This window comes from Bos grunniens, chromosome 18, assembly GCF_055505025.1.
Source record: "Bos grunniens cultivar Pamir isolate PY7600 chromosome 18, Bosgru_T2T1.0, whole genome shotgun sequence".
In the NCBI taxonomy this organism is placed as follows: domain Eukaryota; kingdom Metazoa; phylum Chordata; class Mammalia; order Artiodactyla; family Bovidae; genus Bos; species Bos grunniens.
In genome coordinates this window covers 20,261,905-20,279,486 of record NC_141182.1, presented here as the reverse complement: position 1 = coordinate 20,279,486, position 17,582 = coordinate 20,261,905, and the positions used below count along the sequence as shown (strand labels likewise).

The following is a 17,582-nucleotide window of genomic DNA, read 5'->3' as shown; positions in this document are numbered from 1 at the left end:
GTAAATATTACTTGAAGGTAGATAGTGGTAAGTTTAAAGTGCACAGAAATTCTAAAGCAGCCAGTAAAATAACAAAACAGTTATAGTTAAAAAATCAGCTAAGGAGATAAAAAAGGAGTAATAAAAAGTACTTAATACCAAACTCTTGGAAAAAGAAGGAAAAATGAATATGAATAAATGAAATCAGTAAAAAGCAACTAGTAAAATAATATATTTATATTAATTATGCCAATAATTATATTAAATGTAAATGGTCTAAACAGTCTAATTAAAAAGCAGAGGTTGTCAAGTTGGATGAACAAACAAAAACCCAACTATATGCTGCCTACAATAGCTGTACTTTAAAATGAAAGTGAAAGTCGCTCAGTCCTGTCCAATTCTTTGTGACCCCATGGACTATATAGCCCATGGAATTCTCCAGGCCAGAATACCGGAGTGAATAGCCTTTCCATTCTTCAGGGGATCTTCCCAACCCAGGGATCTTCCCTACCCAGGGATCAAACCCAAGTCTCCCACATTGCAGGCAGTCTTAACTAGCTGAGCCACTGAATAGACATAAATAGGCTAAAAGCAAAAGAATAGGAATGCCAGCCAAAGTAGATTTCAGAGCAAACAGTATTACTAAACACAAGAAAGTAACTTTGTAATGATAAAGAAGTTAATTTCATCAGGAATATTTTTGTGATGTTAAGAGTTTATACATTTAGTAGCAGATGTTCAAAATAGATGAAACAAGACTGATAAAACTGTAAAAAAAAAAAAAAAAAAGATCCACAGTAACATTTGGAGATTTCAATAATTCTTAATAATCAATATAGCAAGTAGAGAGAAAGTCAGTAAGAACATAAAAGACTTTAAGAGAACCATTAGCCAACTATATCTAATTTTCAATTTATAGAAAACTATGCAACCAAAGCAGAATTCACATTGTTTTCCACACTGTGCATATGGAATGTTTAGCCATTAAGATAAACCATAATCTTCCAAAACTGATTTACTTAACGGTTTGGCACACAAACTCTGAGTATTTGTGCCTTTGTGTCTTTTCACAGAGTTTCCTTTGGCATGAAATACTTTTCTCTGCTTACCCACCCTCACCTCCCTAACTCCTCTTCATCTTTCAAATCTGCTCAGCCATTACCTCCATTATAAGGCCTTCCTCAACTACCCCCTTCTCTTCTGTGTGATTGTAATACTTTGTGCATACATTTATCCTTGCTTGCATCATAGTATGTGAAATCATATGTATAGTTCTAATGCTTCTCCCACTGGATTATAAAGATTAGATCTAGGACAAAAAGCACATTATTATAATTAATAGCATATGATATAATTTCCTTATTAAAAATAGCTGTTTATTAATGAATACCTATTATGTGCCAAACACAAATATACATTTTTTTTTAATGTAGAGACGTTAAGAAACATTTATTAAATAACTTATATGTGTTGGACCCTGGGATACTTATAGAAAATGTCTTCCAAAATACATTTGGAAGGAAGTCCTATGGGCAAGATGATGTGACTCTTGACCTTTATTTTGTAGACTCACAAATCACTATAATTTTACAAATCAAATCAGGCAGTGTAAGGATGGCATTTGTCCCCACACACTAAGTAAATCATCTGAGTATTAGGAAACATAGCAATTTACTGTCTTTCAGCAACTTTTACTTCCAATAACACTACAAGTTGGGGATGTGGACCATGTCCTAGTATAGACAGTCCCTTGGGTGGCCCCAGACGTGTCTTGCCGTGAGGGAACTAATGAAGCAAAAACCATTCTCTGACCTCTTGTGCCATTGATGAGAATAAATTACCCCATTCAACAGAGAAGAATATTTTTCATTCATTGATTTTTACAGTTATCCAATAATCTGGATTGCCTCTTGCACTTAATCTTTCACTTCAGAAGGAGAACGTGTCCCCACAAAGGGACACCCATTGTGATTCTCACAAACTTTGCATTTGATTTATCTGTGGCAGGCCAAGGAGAAAAACGAGATTTTTCATCAGGCGTGCCCTTAAATTGTCTGAATCCTTGTCAACAGCATCATTCTCACAAGGAAAAAGCCATGATTTGATATAGGACACAGGCCTAGATGGTTAGTAACATGATCCTAATGTCCTTTTTGGCTTGACTAGGTGGATCAAAAAGTTAGATTCACTTTTCTTGCTGCAGAAGTCCTATATTATTGGACTAGAAATGAAAACCATTTTTCTTCCTCAGTCAGGGAAGAAGAAATACATTTGCCAAGTCATTATATATAACAGATTGTAGCAGGAAGGTGCTTAGGAAAATGCCCAAGGCAGGCAGTTACCACACAGCACCAAGACAGCAAAACCCAATTGGCCTGGCAAGGGGAATTTGTTGTCTTTTCTGACGATGACACTTTTGAGGGTTTGCCACTTAGGGTGCCAAGAAAATGACTGACATGTAAATTGGCATTGTGGAAGTCCAGAGAACCTTAATACCTGCTACTTGGAAGTGAGTTCCTACTTCAGTTAGGTTCTCATGTGGCAAGACCTTATGAAAAATGCTTTCCTTTGTAAGTCCATGGCCTTCGAGGTGGCTAGGTCTGATGGTTTCAGGAACAAGCTCAGGCACATGGAAAGCTGAATTTTCAAACCTAAAGTTATAGGGGTAAGAGCATAATGAAAACAAGCATAATACGTACAAATCAAGGTCAAGAATGACAAAGCTAGTAGTTTCCTTCTTGGACAGACTATTTGGACAGGTCCCCCATACTAGTTAAATTGTGTTTATTAGATGATGATTAAACCGTTTTCCCTTTTATAATTCCAGCTAGAACTCCAGCCCTGTGTTACAGTTAACCATCGTCAACTGATCCTGAGTAAAACTGTCCTTCCCTCCCTCCTGCCTTTCCTTCCTTCCCGAGACCTTTGTGGTTTGCAGGCCACAAGCCCACTATCTTCATGGAACAAAACTGGGAATGAAGAAGCCCCAGGTTTTGATGATTAAAGAGAAATTTGCTTCATTTCTACATGCCTTTATTTCAAACTAGACTAATAATTTTTCATGAGACTATGAGGTTCCAGAGGGCAAACACATTAGCATTTTGGTATGTTAGCACCTAACACGATGCCTTGGCACACAGTCGATGCTTAATAAATATTTCTTAAATAATTCTGCATTCACCTCATCTTAGGATGATTCATGAGAGATAAAGTATATGAAATTATTTTGAAAATTTAAGAATGTTGGGAACAGATATAGCCATTTCAATATCTGCAGCTAAAGATTTGTGTCTTTACAACAGAGGGAAAAACAACCTAATCAATCAGAAAATGTTATAAGTGGAAAGACCCATTTAAAAAAGAAAAAAACTCCATTTTTTTTTCTAGCTCCTGATTGGATAGATAAGAAAACCAAGGCTTGAGGAAATGTATTGTTGCTGTTCCTAATAACTCCTAATATTTATTGAGTAAATAAGTAAAGAAATAAAGCCCTTCTATTATGGGCTTCCCAGGCGGCTCAGTGGTAAAGAATCTGCCTGTAATGCAGGAGATGCAGGTTGGATTTCTGGGTTGGGAAGATCCCCTGGAAAAAGAAATGGCAACCGACATGAGCATTCTTGCCTGAGAAATCCCATGGACAGAGGAGCCTGGTAGTTATAGTCCATGGGGTCATAAAAGAGTTGGACATGACTTAGTGACTAAACGACAGCAACAACCTTCTATTACAGTGGCTGCACAGAGCTAAATTGTTGTGTAATTACCAGAGGTGGCCCTGCATCTCATGTTCATTCCTTATGTGCTTTTTTATCTCTAAGAAAAGGTGTGTACATCAGTTCAGTTTTTGCAAATAACTCACAAGCTATTATGTGTCTGTTAAATTATATATAAACTGGAAATGCAACTGAAGTAAGTTTAAAAATGAGTACAAAATAAATGTTATCAATACAAGTTTAAAAATAGCATGTTCCAGTGCTATTTCAAGAACTCCGCACATGTCATCTTGCTTAAACCTCACAGCAACCACACAAGGTAGACACCATTATTACCATCCTGTTTAGCAAAGAAATCACAGAGAAGTTAAGAAATTTGACCAAAGTTGCCCAACAAGTAAGAGGTTCAGCCAGGATGCATGTTTTAATCAGAGATGCAAGCCTGCCCCTACTAAGTCATGTTTATATACATTTCTATCAAATATAATTATTTATTGGGCCTAAATCCGACTCTTTGCGACTCCATGGACTGTAGCCTACCAGGCTCCTCCATCCATGGAATTTTCCAGGCAAGAACACTGGAGTGGGTTGCCATTTCCTTCTCCAGGGGATCTTCCTGACCCATGGATCGAACCCAGGTCTCCTGCATTGAAGGCGGATGCTTTACCATCTGAGCTTCCAGGGAAGTCCAACATTTTCTAAATCAATATAACTAAAGTTTATCAGAAATGGCAGAGTCCTCCAGTTCCTATGAGTATGTCAGAAGTATGACTCTCCAAGCAAGATTCCACATCAATCATAAGGATCAATTCTGTTGTATTCCTGAGAAAGAGATATTTTCACAAATGCCACTTTTACAACTTGGTTTTTTGACACTAAAAATTAATTACATCATAAGGTGTAAGGTGCTTCCAGATGCCATTGAAGTTTAAGTCTCTCTTCTTCCCAGCTTCTAGTCAGATCTAAATCGAAAGTCATGGGTAATTGATTCAGCTATTTGAACCGCAGTTTCCTTATCTCTAAGATGGGAATAAATATCTGCAAGGTGGGAATTAGCCCACCACGTTACTGGGAAGATTGCAGTTGCTGTGCTGTGCTCAGTCATGTCTGACTCTTTGCAATCCCATGGACTGTAGCCTGCCAGGCTCCTCTGTCCTTGGGATTATTCAGGTAAGAATATTGGAGTGGGTTGCTGTGCCTTCCTCCAGGGGATCTTCTCCACCCAGGGATCAAACCTGCGTGTCTTGTGTCTCCTGCATGGGCAGGCAGATTCCTTACCACTAGTGCCACCTGGGAAGCCCAGGATAATGTAAACCTATAAAGGATATCTGTCTTAAGAAACTCAAAGGATGTCCCTAAATGCCACTTTCAGCACATTTGAAGTTACTTGGACAAAGCTTAGGCTTATTATATCCCTTTTCAGAGATATTTCAAATATTTAATATATCAAATATTATATTGACAGAAAAATTAAAGATTTCAAGGAAATACTCAGTGTTTTAATTACTTCAAAGATTTAAGTGTTCTAAAATTATATATTACTGCATACTTTTACCTCTTTATTACAGTTTTCAATCTGGATATTATCTATTTGTGTGGTTTCAGGTATACCTCAGATGACAAGTGCATTTATTTTAAGCCATACTAAAATGTATATTTTCACTCCTTGAAGCTCTACTTCCCCATAGTCCATTCAGATCCTGTGAGATTTTAAAACAAATCAAATAATCCTTCAGAGTATGTCACCACCCTCTTACCACACACCTCAGTTCAGTTCAGTTCAGTTAAGTCACTCAGTCGTATCCAACTCATTGCAACCCCATGGACTGCAGTAAGCCAGACATTCCTGTCCATCACCAACTTCTAGACCTTGCTCAAACTCATGTCCATTGAGTTGGTGATGCTACCCAACCATCTCATCCTCTGTTGTCCCCCTCTCTTCCCGCCTTCAATCTTTCCCAACATCAGGGTCTTCTCCAATGAGTCAGTTCTTCACATCAGGTGGCCAGTATTGGAGTTTCAGCTTCAACATCAGTCCTTCCACTGAATATTCAGGACTGATTTCCTTTAGGATTGATTGATTTGATCTCCTTACACTCCAAGGGACTCTCAAGAGTCTTCTCCAACACCACAGTTCAAAAGCATCAGTTCTTCAGCATTAAGCTTTGTTCATGGTCCAACTCTCACATCCATACATGATTACTATAAAAACCATAGCTTTGACTAGATGGACCTTTGCTGGCAAAGTAATGTCTCTGCTTTTTAATATGCTGTCTAGGTTGGTCATAACTTTTCTTCCAAGGAGCAAGTGTCTTTTAATTTCATGGCTGCAGTCACCATTTGCAGTGATTTTGGAGCCCCCCAAAATAAAGTCTATCACTGTTTCCATTGTTTGCCATCTATTTGCCATGAAGTGATGGGACTAGATGCCATGATCTTCTTTATTTGAATGTTGAGTTTTAAGCTAGCTTTTTCACTCTCCTCTTTCACTTTCATCAAGAGGCTCTTTGGTTCCTCTTCATTTTCTGCCATAAGGGTGGTGTCATCCACATATATGAGTTTATTGATATTTCTCCTGGCAATCTTGATTCTAGCTTGTGCTTCATCCAGCCTGGTATTTTGCATGATGTACTCTGCATATAAGTTGAATATGCAGGGTGGCAATATATAGCCTTGACGTAATCCTTTCCCAATTTGGAAACAGTCTGTTGTTCCATGTCCAGTTCTAACTGTTGCTTCTTGACCTGCATACAGATTTCTCAGGAGACAGGTCAGGTGGTCTGGTATTCCCATCTCTTGAAGACTTTTCCACACTTTGTTGTGATCTACACAGTCAAAGGCTTTGGCATAGTCAATAAAGCAGAAGTAGATATTTTTCTGGAACTCTTTTGCATTTTCGATGATCCAGTGGATGTTGGCAATTTGATCTCTGGTTCCTTTGCCTTTTCTAAATTCAGGTTGAACACTGGGAATTTCTCTGTTCACATAGTATCAAAGCCTGGCTTGGAGAACTCTGAACATTACTTTGCTAGCGTGTGAGAAGAGTGCATTTGTTCACTAGTTTGACATTGCCTTTGCCTTTCTTTAGGATTGGAATGAAAACTGACCTTTTCCAGTCCTGTGGCCACTGCTGAGTTTTCCAAATTTGCTGGCATATTGAATGCAGCACTTTCACAGCATCATCTTTTAGGATTTGAAATAGGTCAGCTGGAATTCCATCACCTCCACTAGCTTTGCTCATAGTGATGCTTCCTAAGGCCCACTTGACTTCTCATTCTGGGATGTCTGGCTCTAGGTGGTTATCTGGGTCATTAATATATTTTTGTATAGTTTTTCTGTGTATTCTTGCCACCTCTTCTTAATATCTTCTGCTTCTATTAGGTCCACACCATTTCTGTCCTTTATTGTGCTCATCTTTACATGAAATATCCCCTTGGTATCTCTAGTTTTCTTGAAGAGATCTCTAGTCTTTCCTATTCTATTTTCTTTCCATTGATCATTGAGGAAGGCTTTTCTTTTTTTTAATCTCTCCTTGCTATTCTTTGGAACTCTGCATTCAGATGGGTATATCTTTCCTTTTCTATATTGCCTTTCACTTCTCTTCTTTTCATAGCTGTTTGTAAGGCCTACTTAGACAACCATTTTGCCTTTTTGCATTTCTCTTTCTTGAGGATGGTCTTGATCACCACCTCCTGAACAATGTCATGAACCTCCATCCATAGTTCTTCAGGCACTCTGTCTATCAGATTGAATCCCTTGAATCTATCTGTCACTTCCACTGTATAATAGTAAGGGATTTGATTTAGGTCAAACGTGGATAGTTTTCCCTACTTTCTTCAATTTAAGTCTGAATTTTGCAATAAGGAGTTCATGAACTGAGCCACAGTCAGCACCTGGTCTTATTTTTGCTGACTGTATAGAGCTTCTCCCGGAGAAGGCAATGACACCCAACTCCAGTACTTTTGCCTAGAAAATCCCATGGACGGAGGAGCCTGGGAGGCTGCAGTTCATGGGGTTGCTAGAGTCAAACACGAGTGAGTGCCTTCACTTTCACTTTTCACTTTCCTGCACTGGAGAAGGAAATGGCAACCCACTCCAGTGTTCTTGCCTGGAGAATCCCAAGGAGGGGAAGCTTGGTTGGCTGCCGTCTATGGGGTCGCACAGAGTCGGACACGACTGAAGTGATGCAGCAGCAGCAGAGCTTCTGCATCTTTGGTTGTGAAGAATATAATTGATCTGATTTCAATATTGACCATCTGGTGATGTCCATGTGTAGAGTCATCTCTTGTGTTGTTGGACAAGGGTGTTTGCTATGACCAGTATGTTGTTAGCCTTTGCCCTGCTTCATTTTGTACTCTAAGGCCAAACTTATCTGTTGCTCCAGGTATTTCTTGACTTCCTACTTTTGCATTCCAGTCCCCTGTGATGAAAAGGATATCTTTTTTTGGTGTTAGTTCTACAAGGTCTTGTAGGTCATCATAGAACCATTCAACTTAAGCTTCTTCAGCATTAGTGGTTGGGGCATAGTCTTGGATTATTGTGATATTGATTGGTTTGCCTTGGAAATGAACAGAGATCATTCTGTCGTTTTTGAGATTGCACTCAAATACTGCATTTTGGTCTCTTTTGTTGACTATGAGGGCTACTCCATTTCTTCTAAGGGATTCTTGCCCACAATAGTAGTTATAATGGTCATCTGAGTTAAATTTGCCCATTCTGGTCCATTGTAGTTCACTGATTCCTAAAATGTCGTTGTTCACTCTTGCCATCTCCTGTTTGACCACTTCTAATTTACCTTGATTCATGGACCTAACATTCCAGATTCCTATGCAATTTTGTTCTTTATAGCACTGGATTTTACTTCCATTACCAGTCACATTACAATTGGGCACTGTTTTTGCTTTGGCTCCATGTCTTCATTCTTTCTGGAGTTAATTCTCCACTCTTCTCCAGGAGCATATTGGGCAACTACCAACCTGGGGAGTTCATCTTTCAGTGTCATATCTTTTTGCCTTTTCATGCTGTTCATGGGGTTCTCACGGCAAGAATACTGAAGTGGTCTGCCATTCCCTTCTCCAAATACACCTAGCAGTTGCCATATTATTGACACAAGCCCGGTGATGTGCTCGCTGAGAGCTAGCCATCAAAAAGCGCTTTCAGGGACTTCACGATCCAAGAGAAACATTTTGACATCTCATGGCAAAAAGTTTAGAAACAAATCAGAGCATATACATAGTAAGAATATGCGAGACATTTCTGATTCACATTCTTAAGGTCATTCATTTCCTGAATTATAACACAAAAGCTTAAAAATCCTAAGAGAACAGAAACAGAGAAGCAGAACATAAGCTCTCCATTAATCATCCTTCTATAACCAATGACTGTAGAATTTCTCGTGTATGTGTGTTTGTGTGCGTGTGTGTTTATATAGGTGTGTTTGTATGCATATACATAGCAAACATATACATGTAGTGAATGTATGTATATAGACACATATAAACACAAGCATACTTTTGTTTTTTAAATAAAAACTAAATAACACTGTGCAAACTATTCTGTAACCCACATTTGTCCCTTAGCCATCTGTCTTGAGAGGGACTGTATCTTGCTTTTATTTATTGGGATCTTCAGACAGAAGGGAACAACTGATGTGTAAGTTAGGTTTTCGTTAGTGAGCTAGTAGTACAAGAAAGCTGTAGGTGAGGGGAAAAGAGTTTGAGGTGGAGAAAACAGGCAGAGAATGCAAATAAAAATTATTTCCAACAAGAAAATGATATTTTAGAAAAGAAGTGGGGAGAGAGATAAAGGTTAAGGGACTGAATAACAGCTTTTAAAGCAATGAATCAATTCTGTGTCCACAACCAGAATCTAAAGCTGAGCTAACTCATTTAATACGGTATCAGAGTTTTCACATATGAACTTTGACCTCATCAAGGAAGCAACTAGATGCCAAAGGATGGGGCCCATCCTTCTAACAGTCCCAGACTGGGACCACTACAGCTATGAACAATGTCAGAGTGGAAGGGAATGGGGGACGGACAGGAGGAGAAGAAACTTGCCATTTCTTGTCAGTGAACACAGTGGAAATGGGTTAAGTTAGCACAGAAAGGACTCAAGTCCCTGCTGCACTAATTGTGTTTCAGTATCGAGAAGGAGATGGGATTTTGTGACTCTCTGTTGGCTTCCACTATTAGCCGAAAAAGAGCCAGAGAATTTTTTTAATAGAGGCTCTTCTGTAAAGAAAGCGGGGAAACAATAGCTAGCTGTCACAGCCAGCTGATATCTGCCTTTGATCAGCCAAATGAATGTTGCAGGCATTTCTTATAGAAAGGAGATTGCTTATCGATCTATATCAAAATATGCATGCTAATCCCGGGCAGCAGAGAGTATTTTCAAGTGGAGTTAATAATCTGATTGCTGCCCTGTCTGGAGCAATTCTCTGAACTCGGAGGTCTAATCAGTCTAGGGTCTTGCAGTCAAATGTACTTTGCTGTTTAAATTTGGATTTGTGACATTGATTGAGGAGCCCTTGTAAAGGTGTTGACAAATCAAATTGTTTGTTCCAGTAGTGTTTTGCCAGAGATCAAGTCCAAAGTAATACGCAGTGAATTTGTTCATTACCAGTAGGGTGAAAGGAATGATAAAATTCACCTGCATCATTATCACAGACACAAGCCCAATAAAAGATATGTTTTGTCTGAAGAAAATGTAGTTTTGTGGGCACTCCAGTGAGTTATACAAGGGGTGGTTTAGCACTTCTAAACCTGGAGGGTATTAGATATGTTTTAAGAAAGATAGGCAAATAATTTTTTCACCATGTTTGAGATCAGAGCACTTTAGTTGGCAAAGAAACAACAAAAAAAAGATGGAGAGATAGATGTCGTGCATTATTGGAAGAAGCCTTTCACCACTCAGACCCGTGTAGGGTCAGAGGTTCCATCCATGCAAAGAGGAAATGACAAAGGGGAAAAGCAGCTAAGTCCTCAAGGTTGGCCTCTGCTCAAGGCGAGGACTGGTGCACCATCTTTACTTGTTCCCAGCAAGGACCGGAGCCAGCATGAGTGAACGTAGCTTCGGTAAGTCTATAGGTCCTAAACAGAACAGTGAGCAGGCCTGAACATTCCTAGTTTTTACTTTAATAATTTATAATTTGCCACACATTGAGTGATGTCCATAGCCATTATCATGGGTGTGTGCCAAGTCGTGTCCAACTCTTTGCGACCCCAAGAACTGCAGCCCGCTAGGCTCCTCTGTCCATGGGATTCTCCAGGCAAGAATACTGGAGTGGGTTGCCATTTCCTCCTCCAGGGGATCTTCATAACCTAGGGATCAAAGCTGCATCTCCTGTGTCTCTTGCATTGGCAGGAGGATTCTTTACCACTGAGCCACCTGTCCTATTACCCCTCTATCTGTCCTGAGGCTGATTTCACAGGCACTTTAAGGATGGATTATGTGCAGGGGACTGCCTGAGGATGCGTTCTCCCAGAAGTAGACCCTGAGACAAGAGTGTGAGTGCAAGTAAGTAGTTTTTTTTTTTTATTTGAAGGTGATCCCAAGAAGCACTGGTAGGGGAGGAAGGAAGAGAGATGGGGAAGGAAACACTCTAATACAGGGTGCATTCATGAGCAGAGCAGGTCATTGTCATGGACATGGGGGGTTAGTCCTGCTGGGGACTCTGAAATAGCAGGAAAGTGAGGAAGAGAGAGAAGCTGACCTTGTGGGAGGCAGCTCCTTGCGGGAGCTGAAAGAGGGGAGAGTCTCCTCTGGGAGTAAGCACTGGAGTTTCTATCACTGTACTGGGCTGGACACTGGAAAGACTAAAATGCTACTGCTTTTGTTAGTAGATAGAATTCGAGGTTAGGAAAGAACTAGCCTACTGACTGGATTTGTGGGAACAGATTGATGTGGTTTTATATTCTACCTCTTCACATCACTTTGCCACGATCAATAATAATGCCAGTGATCACCATATTATCTGCTAGCATTCACTGCATAACTTTCACCTGTCAAGCACTTTTTCCTGTATTTAAATACACTATCTTGATTTTACTCATTTAATTTATGAATACATTTAATTTATGTGTACATGGTACAATCTAATTAGTCAAGTCAGTCCTCTTGGTCAAAGCAACCTCGTAAATCAAACTGACTTTGCAAGAAAAGTCTGGCTTCTTTTCTCCCTGCTAACTTTATTTTCAATACATATGCAGTATGTGTTTTTTATGTTTCAAAAATAAATACATAAATAAATGAATAAACAATCTTTATGTTTTTTCCTTTTTTTTCAAACTTTAAACTTTTGATTTTGCATTGGTGTATAGCTGATTAACAATGTTGTGGTAGTTTCTGGTGAACAGTAAAGGGGCTCAGCCAACATATACATGTATCCATTCTCCCCCAGATCCACCTCCCATCCAGGCTGCCATACAAATTGAGGAGAGTTCCATGTGCTATACAATAGGTCCTTGTTAGTTATCCATTTTGAACATAGCAGTGTGAAGTATATCATGTGTTGCAAGGATTAGCTTTGCTAATGAAAGCTTTGTTTCAGTTATGTGTGTGAGTGTGTATGTGCATTAGGTCAAGGGGAAAATATATTCCTCCTTGGAACTCAAGGGCAGTTAGAGGAACCCTGAGTTTTCTCATTTATATCTTGAGGTTGATGTTGTTACCCCCATTTTACAGGTGACAAAACTGAGATTCCAAGACGTTAAGTAACCTACCAAAGTTCACACAGCAAGAAAGTGGCAGGGCCACAGTTTAAACACCCCCACCCAATGTTCGCTCTCCCGCATAGCAGCCATAACTCAGACAACTCTTTAGAGAAAAGAAAATGTAAACCCTGTAACTTTCACAGCAAGCCAGCGTTGGGAAGCCTCCGGGACCATCTGCTCCTCCAGAAGGCTTACAACTGTTCTTTTCTTGTTTGTAAGGAGAGTTTGGTAACAAAACCCATTTAATATCAAACTGGAAGGCAGCAGAGTGCTCCTTGGCATTGTAGCATTGTTGATGTCGCCTTAATTTATAACATGGCAAATGGTTAGGCAGATGGCATTTAATATATTCCCAGACATAAACATGAGGCTTAAGTTGTGTATGGGATATGTTCCTGAGCTTCCATAAACTCTGTTGGGGGTAAGACTATCTCCTCCCCTCCCCCATCCCCCTTCTGCTCATGAGCAGTTGTTAACCATTCAGAGATGTGGGCAGGAGGTACAGAATTGGCCCAACTTGTAAGAAGATACAGAGTGACTTATGTGATGAGGTTTCCAGCTCATTCTAGATAGCACTAGCCATAACTGAAATAGTTCATATCAGTCACTAATGGCAAAAGGCAAGGGTGTGTGACAGAACGATCTTGGTCTTAGGAGTGTGAGCTACCTGGAGGCTGGGCCATCTCCTGAATTTCACAAGTCATGTCACTCTGTTTTTTAATCAATAGGCCTTGTTTTTATTACAGTTTCAGATTTACAGGAAAAAATCAGCAGATAGTATAGGTTTTCCCATATTAACACACAATTTTCCCTATTGGTAATATCTCACATTAGGCGTTGGATGTCTGCACAATTAATAAGCCAATAGTGATACATTACTATTGTTAGCTAAAGTCCATTGTTGTTTAGTCCCTAAGTCACATCTGACTCTTTTGTGACCCCACGGACTCTAGTCTACCAGGCTCCTCTGTCCATAGGATTTTCTCGACAAGAATACTGGTGTGGGTTGCATTTTCTTCTCCAGGGGATCCTCCCAAGCAAGGGATGGACCCTGTGTCTCCCGCGTTGCAGGCAGATTCTTTACTGCTGAGCCACTGGGAGTATTTGGACAATTTATGAACCAATAGTGATACATTAGGAGAAGGCTATGGCAACCCACTCCAGTGTTCTTGTCTGGAGAATCCCAGGGATGGGGGAGCCTAGTGGGCTGCCATCTATGGGGTCGCACAGAGTCGGACACGACTGAAGCAACTTAGCAGCAGCAGCAGGAGAAGGCGATGGCACCCCACTCCAGTACTCTTGCCTGGCAAATCCCACGGATGGAGGAGCCTGGTGGGCTGCAGTCCATGGGGTCGCAAAGAGTCGGACACGACGGAGTGACTTCATTTTCACTTTTCACTTTCAAGCATTGGTGAAGGAAATGGCAACCCACTCCAGTGTTCTTGCCTGGAGAATCCCAGGGACGGGGGAGCCTGGTGGGCTGCCGTCTATGGGGTCACACAGAGTAGGACATGACTGAAGTAACTTAACAGCAGCAGCAGCAGTGATACATTATTATTATTATTATTATTAACTAAAGTCCACAGTTTACTCAGATCTCCCTTGATTTTACCCCGCAATCTTTTTTCTATTGCAGAATCCCATTCAGGATTCCATGTTACATTTGATTGTCATGTCTCCCTAGACTTCTCTTGATTTGACAGTTTTTTCAGACTTTTACTTGTTTTTGTTAAAGTGTTAAAACCCTTAACACTTTTGAGGAATACTGGTAAAGTATATTGTTGGATGTCCCTTGACTGGAACTTGTCCGATGTTTTTTTGTGGTTAGACTGGGGTCATAGACTTGGAGAAAGTAGATCACAGAGGTAAAATCTCATGTTCAATTTAGTTCAGTTGCTCAATCGTGTTCGACTCTTTGCGACCCCATGGACTGCAACAGGCCAGGCTTCCCTGTCCATCACCAACTCTGGGAACTGGCTCAAACTCATGTCCATCCAGTCTGTGATGCCATCCGACCATTTCCTCCTCTGTCATTCCCTTCTTCTCCCTTTCAATCTTTCCCAGCATCAGGGTCTTTTCTAATGAGTCAGTTCCTCACATCAGGTGGCCAAAGTATTGGAGTTTCAGCTTCAGCATCAGTCCTTCCAATGAATATTCAGGACTGATTTCCTTTAGAATTGACTGGTTTGATCTCCTTGCAGTCCAAGGCACTCTCAAGAGTTTTCTCCAACACCATAGTTCTAAAACATCAATTCTTTGGACCTCAACTTTCTTTATAGTTCAATTCTCACATCCATATGTGACTACTGGAAAAACAAAAGCTTTGACTAGATGAACTTTTGTTGGCAAAGTAATGTCTCTGCTTTTTAATAGGCTGTCGAGGTATATAAAATTAAAAAATAAAAATTTAAAATCTCATTTTAATCACATCATATCAAGGATACATGCAATCAACATGGTCTATTGTTGTTGATGCTCATCTTGGTCACCTGGTTCAGTTAGTGCTTATGAGGTTTCTCTACTGTAAACTCTGCCCATTTACTTCCATCACTCTGTCCATTTCTTTCTATAGTGTCCTCTTTGGAAGGGAGTGTGTAGCCTTCACTTAAGGACTGGGGGTTTATTGTCTCCCTCCTTGAGGACGAAGTAACTACATAATTTATTTGGAATTTTTCTGCCTGGCCAATTTGGCTCTTCTCCATTTATTAACTTACCCAATATTTATTTTTATCAGTATGTCCTTGTGGATATTTATTTTATACTTTGGGTTATAATCCAATACCACTTTATTTTTTAACTCAATTTGTTTCAGCTTTGACCATTGTGTGCTCTTTAAGTTAAATCCTGTGCCCCCTTGACATGTATCTATCAATGTGTTTGGGGTTTATTTTTTTTTTAATTTTTGTTGTTTGTTTTTCTTTTACCATGTCCTTATTTTCTGGCAATACAAGACGCTCCAGGCTCATCTTTATTTCTTCTTCTAGTCCAAGAATCAGCCTTTAAGAGGTTACTTTAACTGGAATATGGTATTAGAAACTAAAATCTGGGTACTAGATGGATTTATCATTACTAGGGTATCATTGCATCTGAACCCCCTAAGTTGACAGGGCAAAGGAGTATCTGTATTTTATATTAACCTGTGTATATACACATATCTATAAATATTTCTCTATGTAACCATCTCTATCTATTTTAAGATAAACATGACCTCTTACTGGTATCTCTAACTCTGATCCGTTACCATATGGGTCATTCTATTCTTCTCCGCTTGTTTAGGTAAGTTCCCACAACAGCATCAAGAAACCTGCCTCCCAAATTCCCCATCCACTTAATGAATTGTTCAATTCCAATGCACATGTACACCGCTGTCAGAATTGTTAACCTAGACCCCCATCAGAAGGGCTTCCCAGCTGGCACTAGTGGTAAAGGATCTGTATGCCAGTGCAGGAGAGGTAGGCGGTGTGAGTTCAATCCCTGGGTCTGGAAGAGTCCCTGGAGGAGGGCACAGCAACCCACTCCATATTCTCGCCTGGAGAATCCCCTAGACAAAGGAGCCTGGTGGGCTACAGTCCATGAAGTGGCAAAGAGTCAGACATGACTGAAACGACTTAACACACACACCCCTGTCAGAAACAACTTTGTCAATGAGTACAGAGCTTATGTGCAGCTCCTTTTGCTTTTAGTCTTACGGATTCCATTTCCAAAATGACTTAGTTCAGCACCTTCCCCCCATTCCCTTCCACAAGGTTGTTTCACAGTATAGTGAGAATCTCATTGCAGTCTGCATTCATTCCTGGGACCCTCTGATATTCTAAATTATTGTTTCAAATTTTTATACATTAAGGTTGACTCTTTGTGCCATAAAGTTCTATGGGTTTTTACAAATATGTAGTGTCATGTATCCACCATCACACAATCATACTGAATATTTTTACTACCAATCCCCTGTACTACATCTATTCATTCCTTTCACGTCCCCTCCAAACTCTTGGCAATCACTGACCTTCCTAGTATCTTCATTATTTTACCTTTCCCAGAATGACATATAACTGGAATCATACAGAAGGTAGCCTTGTCAGAATGGCTTTTTGCACCAAAGGATATACATTTAAGTTTCCTCCATAGCTTTATGTGGCTTGGAAGCTCATTTCTTTTAATCACTGAAAATATTCCATTGTTTGGATGTACCACGATTTATTCGGCTTCTTTGATGGCTCAGATGGTAAAGAATCTGCTTTCAATGCAGGAGGCTCAGGTTTGATTCCTGGGTGAGGAAGATCCCCTGAAGAAAGGAATGGCTCCCACTCCAGTATTCTTGCCTGGGAAATCGCATGGACGGAGGAGCCTAGTGGGTTGCAGAGTCTGACACGACAGAACAGCTGTCACCTTCACGATGTACTTATTCACCCATGAAAGGACAGCTCAGTTTCTTGCAGTTTGGGGTGAATAATCAAAATATAGCTGTTATAAGCATTCATGTGCATATTTTGATGAACAAACGTTTTCAACTCAATTGAATAAATACCTACGAGTGCAATTACTCTGTCATGTGGTAAAATATGCTTAGCTGTGTAAGAAACTGCCAAATTGTCTTCTAAAATAGCTGCGCCATTTTGCATTCCGGTCAGCAATGAGGGAGTGTTCCTGTTTCTCCACATCTGCACTAGCATTTGGTGTTTTCAGTTTTGAATCTTAGTCATTCTAATAGTATAATGGTATCTTGTTGCTTTAATTTGCAGTTCCCTAATGACAAATGATGTTGAACATCTTTCATACGCTTATTATCCACCTGTGTATCTTTTCTAGGAAAGTGTCTGTTCATATCTTTTCCCCATTTTTACTTGGGCTTTTTCTTTTGTTGTTGAGTTTTAAGAGTTCTTTGTATATTTTGGATACCAGTTCTTTTGTCAGATCTGTGTTTTACAAAGATTTTCTCCCAATCTGTGATTTGTCTTTTCATTTGCAAAACAGTCTCTTTTTCAAAGCAGAAGGTTTTAACTTAATAAAGACCAACTAATCAATCATTTCTTTTATGAATTGTGCTTTTGGTGCTGTATCTAAACCTTATTACCAAATTTAAGATTTTCTCCTATGTTATACTTTCAAAGTTTTCTTTTAGGTCTGTGATTCATTTTGAGTTAGTTTTTTTAAAAGTGTAAAGTCTGTGTTTAAATACATT

General features: G+C 39.7%; 1 long non-coding RNA gene across 1 annotated transcript in view; it reads left to right on the top strand.

Annotated features, from left to right (window-relative positions):
- The window catches only part of LOC147353206 (uncharacterized), a 90,988-nt gene that overhangs the window by 65,545 nt on the left and 7,861 nt on the right, over window positions 1–17,582 (top strand). The window lies entirely within an intron of this gene.